Source organism: Papaver somniferum, chromosome 2 (genome assembly GCF_003573695.1).
Source record: "Papaver somniferum cultivar HN1 chromosome 2, ASM357369v1, whole genome shotgun sequence".
Lineage (NCBI taxonomy): Eukaryota > Viridiplantae > Streptophyta > Magnoliopsida > Ranunculales > Papaveraceae > Papaver > Papaver somniferum.
This window is the reverse complement of record NC_039359.1, coordinates 94,991,042-94,997,050: the sequence shown is the minus strand read 5'-3', so window position 1 is coordinate 94,997,050 and position 6,009 is coordinate 94,991,042.

The window sequence follows — 6,009 nt, the reverse complement described above, 5'->3', positions numbered from 1 at the left end:
TCAATTTAAGTATCATTTGTTTTGCTCGACATAAGAAAACTTACAGAGCAATAACTAAATAACCAAACAAGATGATTAATTTAGTTCAATATGCTCGACATAACATATCTCACGGAACACCAACTAAGCTAAAAAATCAACTTGGTTGTATAGTGCTCAACATAAGATACATTGCAGAGCCTCACAGTAATACATAAAATATGGATCATGGATGATCAATATTGCGAAATACACAAGGATTCATTCTATTTTCCATCACTATTTGCATAACGATATTTATAGACATAATCCTTGAAAACAAAAGATTTTAACCTATCTTCCATCAAATATTTGACAATATAGGCTTAATTTTGTATTTGTCAAAAGTCCATTCATTCTTTTATCAATACGTGAATACTGATCACGAACGACTTTAGTTTTGACAAAGTATGGGACAAACATAGTTCACGGACGTAAACACAAATATCCCATAACAAATTGCAATATAACAAATCATAAAGATTAAGAACTTGTTTGTTTGCAGCTGACTCGGCGTCTGAATCTGAGTCAACCCCTGACTCGGACCGAGTCAGCAGTCAGGCCGTTTGTTTTCCATTTTGAGTCAGATCTGACTCGACCTCTGACTCAGACATAACCCCTGACTCGGACTCATTTGAGTCAGGTAATAAAATACCCTGACTCATGGGACCAAACCACTGACTCACTTATTTCCGAGTCAGATGAGTCAGATCTGACTCAAAACAAACATATCGACTCAGATCCAGATGAGTCAGGTGATTTCACTCAGATCCAGATGATTCAGATCCAGACGACTCAGATGAGTCAGGAGTAAACAAACATGGTGTAATACTGCAAAAACATCATCTTCCAAATAGTTTTTAGAATTTAAACCAATAAACCTAAAAAAGAACATGAAGATAAAAAATAATAGCTATGTGCAGTCACAATCATTGTTATTCAAAGCACTAGTTATTCTTCCAGCTAAATCAAAAAGAAGACATACTAGGCAACATAAATAAAACAAGATAAAGGAAAAACAGACTCCAGTGTTATTCCGAAAACGAACTAAAATCATATGGACGGTTCAGAATCCTCATGAGACAACGGGTCTCTGAGCTTGTAATCAACAGCATTCATTGCAGCATTAGAGAGATGATTCTCTTTGTGAAGATCATTGATGTAAGACTTTATGAGACCAAGGTCAGCAGTAACCTTTTCCAACTCAGTTTTCAATGCATCAAGATTTTTCAGAGTAACAATGAGCTCTTGTTTTGCTTCCTCAAAGTACTTAAAAGAGTCATGAACAACTTCAGCAGAAATCATATCATCCTTTTCAGCATCCTCATGAACGTAGGAAAAATAACATGAAGAGTTAGGATGATCTTCATCTACAAGGGTTCTTTTCTTCTTGGACTCAATAACAAAACCTTTGTCAAGGAATCCCCTTGCAAAACCACCATAGCAAGACGAGGAAGAAGACGACATTCTAAAGAAACCCAAAAACCAACCTAGAGTATGCGACCGTGACTTTTGAAACTCAATAGGTCGGATATTTAAGGGTTTCTTAGGAAAGGAAGACTTTTAGGATTTACAAACAGTTGACTCGTGCCAGAACATGGATACCCGTTTGAGTGCAACATTACCCAGAAAAGAAAGGCCCATAAAAAAAACTTTTGCTACAATCGAGATTAAAACTTAGTAAACTCAATTAGGGAAGCAGTTCAAATTAGTTGTAGCAAGGACCAAAAAAAAAACTTCCTAAAAGCGAGAAACAACTCCTTAGAGCAAAACCAAAACTTTAAGTAAAACAGGTCTGCAACCAAAAGTTTATCTATGGACGATAAGAAAATAGCTCAACTTAACAGACGTAAAAACCAAAAGTATACCTAATTATTAACACATCTTACTCAAGAGGATTTTTATGAGTAAGCTCTTTAAACCTTGTGATTAATTAGCACAAGTATGAGATACATGCTCATCAAGAGATTTGTGTTTATGGTCAAGTCTCTTTTTCCTCCTGAATCTAGAGAGGGATCCCTTTTTATGTGAGAAATTATCATAAAACTTATGGTCATCAAAATACGAGACACAATTTGAGTTCTTACCAGAAGAATTTTGGTTTGAGGAGACAACCTGTTAACGAATTCTTTATACCCTTCAATTATCTCTTTCAGATTATCTCTCATTTCATCAACTTTTCTTCTTTCTTCTGAACTTCCTTTTTCATCAGGGACAGCGTTATTTCCAGAGACCATGACTCGATCTTCCTTTAGATGATATTTATTAAGACGTCTGTTTTGTTCTTGAGTGTTCGAGGAACTCATTGAATTGACTTTCCTGGTAACATACACAGGGTAGGTACGAAAACCAATTGGTTTAGTCATACGAATGTCAGTTACACCTTTAAGAATTAAATCTAAGGTATGTTGAAGTTGAACCAAGGAGTTTTTCTTCAACCTAGAGGTCCCCTTTCGTTTAACAGAACTCTTTGTCTCACAGACAAGACATACTTTCTGATCATCAGAGTGATTAGATAGTACAGTCTTAATATCATCTTTAGAAGATTTCTTCCCTCCATTTGATGTGCAACATCCTTGAGTGATGGTGACTTCAGGCACATCCGTTTTACTAGAATGGGCTTCCGTTTTTACTTCTGAGCATGAACCATCTTTAGTTGTGTCCTAAGTACTTGGCACATTAGATTGCTTTGAGAATCCTTGAATAGAGAGCTTACTCAAGCGATGTTCAATTTCCAAGGCATCTCTTCTAAGGATAGCTTCAAGAGATGTACACGAAGAGTAAACTTCAGTATTACCTTTGGGTTTGCAATCTCTTATTACACCAAATAGAACATTGATATGATGCTTCAACCGATTGAATCTATCAGCTTGGATTCTAACAAGATTTAGAATCAATTCACTCTCTTCAGCTGAATCCCGTTTATTAATAGAGAGGCTCTCATTTGAAGGGTAATCGGAAATACACATGTCAGTGTTAGTCTGCCTCGTCTGTACAGAAGGTTCATATATATTCGAGATTGTAGAACCCTTCTCTTTCATAGAGTTAGACGAGATAGAACTTTTATTTCTGGTGACGCGTTTTTCAGAGATAATACACTTGTCCATAGAGTCATATTGCTACAAACACAGACTTGTAAGGTCTTAAACGTGTTTGCCTGCTCTGATACCAATTGAAAAAGCGGGGGTCTAACAACACCACCCAATATTTCTCTTAGCAATCTGTATGGACAAACTCGAATATACTTTTAAGAGAATCATCAAGACTCAATCAATTAAAAGAATATCAACGAGTTTATATCTCTTCTTGATTTGATTTACTCAAGCAAGAACTGAGAGTTCTAATCAAATACAAGGAATAACTTGGATGGTACCAAAGACCAATATCCAAGGATCAATCAATATCAATCAACAACCAAAGGTCGGATTTCCAATTGATTGATTCAAACGCACAACCTGTATTATTTCAATTATATAACCAAATATAATGCGGAAATAGAAATAACACAGACACCAGAAATTTTGTTAACGAGGAAACCGCAAATGCAGAAAAAAACCCGGGACCTAGTCCAGATTGAACACACACTGTATTAAGCCGCTACAGACACTAGCCTACTCCAATCTAACTTCAGACTGGACTGTAGTTGAACCACAATTAGTCTCCCACTGATCCAAGGTATAGTTGTACTCCATACGCCTCTGATCCCAGCAGGATACTGCGCACTTGATTCCCTTAGCTGATCTCACCCACAACTAAGAGTTGCTACGACCCAAAGTCGAAGAATTTATAATAAACAAATCTGTCTCACACAGACAAGTTTATCAAAGGATCAATCTGTCTCCCAAAGATAAACCCTAAAAGGTTTTGTTCCGTCTTTTGATAATAATCAAGGTAAACAGGAACCAATTGATAATCCGGTCTTATATTCCGAAGAACATCCTAGAGTTCTCAACCACCTCAAAACAATATTAATCGTATGGTAGCGAAACAAGATGTTGCGGAATCACCAACAATGAGAAGAAGATGTTTGTGATTACTTTTTATATCTTGCCTATCAGAGATATCAATCTCAAGCCAATCAATCTGATTGTACTCGTACGATATAAGATGCAAGATCAGATCACCCAACTACGATAAAAGTAGTATCGGTCTGGCTTCACAATCCCAATGAAGTCTTTAAGTCGTTAACTTGGTTTTAGAAGAAGAAAACCAAAGGTTAAAGGAGAACCAACTCTAGTACGCAAACTAGTATCACACGTAAGGTGTGGGGATTACTTTTTCACAGATACTAGAGTTCCCTTTATATAGTCTTTCAAATCAGGGTTTGCAATTAAGTTACCTTGGTAACAAAGCAATCAATATCCACCGTTATATGAAAACCTGATTTAGATTCAAGATAATATTTCTCAATCGTTAGATCGAAAACTTAGCTTGTTATACACACTTGACAATGCACGCTTCTAGGTTTGTTACCGTACCCAAACGTATGCACTTGTTGGTTCAACAATAGTTAACCAAATGGTTAGACATATGAGCATTCCATATAAACCATGTTCTTTTTCACCATAACTAGTTCAAATTACTTCAAGTGAACTAGTTAGAGAGTTGTTCAATTGCAAGGAAATCTCATGTACTACACAAGAATTGAAGCAAAGATTATTTGATTCACTTGAATCGGTTCATGAACTTTTATAGACACGGTTTGCAAACTGCATTCCTTGGTCTTTTTAAGTTTAAGTTCAAAAATCATCTTCAAATATATAACCTTCTCAAGTTCGCAGACTAGGTTCGCGGACTTAAGTTACCGGGCAGAGTTTACAAACTCCAACAGAAATTCTCGGGACGTCATTCTTCCGGTTCTCTTGATCAACAAAATTCGCAAACTTTGGTTCAAGGAATAAGACTTATACATAAATGTGTTTCCATAACAATGCTTATGTCCACCAATGGTTATGTAATCTAAACTCTCATTTCAATCATTGAAACATTCTTAGAGGACGTTATGTAGTTGTTACACCATTTCTCGTCAAAGCAATTTTCAAGATGATTGAAACATATCATGACTTTCGTCACATGGTAAAGATAAATTTGGTTAAAGAGAAAAGCTTACCAACTCATATTTCGAGATATAGATAGGCGAGGTATACCCGGCTCGAAATACCAAATGTATATAATCAAAGTCTATATATATAGCATACGACTTCTTGTCTCAAAGAGTAGGAGATAGAGTAGATAGATTTTTGAGTGATAGATAAGTTCAAGTCTTCACATACCTTTTTGTCGAGAAGTTCCACCGGTTCCTTGAGTAGTTCTTCTACTTGTATGATGAATCGCCATGAAGTCCTTGAGCTCAATTACACTTTATATCATAGTCTGAGACTTAGCTATAATAGACTAGAAATCAATACTTATAGTTTTGATAACTAACATTGACAAACATGCTTGAGATAGCAACGCATGCGAGTTCGACCGAGCAATGCTCTAACAAATTCAACGCATCTAGTATGCTAGATTAGAACTACCATGTGATTTAGGATATTGTCCTAGCTGACGTGGACTACCAATCTTGATGCTAGATTAAAAGATCATAGGATTAAGCCTAACCTATAATTTAGGGATTCAGCCCCTGACCAACTAGGCTAATCTTCATTGGTTTCACGGGTTCATATGTTAGTATTCACATGTCCATTTGATAGTAGTGGTCAAAAACTGAAAGCCAAAGTGGTCTTCGGTTGGGTTTTTCATTCATCAAACAAGAAGCTAACGCAAATGCAGTGCTCATTTCTTTTTGCTCGCAAAGAGTAAAACATTCACAACTGGTGAAATCCCACGTTGCATCTCTTCATTGAGATTTAAGTCGGTTATTTTCCGGTTAATTTTGTTTGTTTAGTGTGCGCTGTTTCATGAGATGTATATATCATCTTGAAAAACAGAAAACAACTCCACGATAACAACAGCTGTTTTGTGTTGTTATCTCAACATACATCCGGA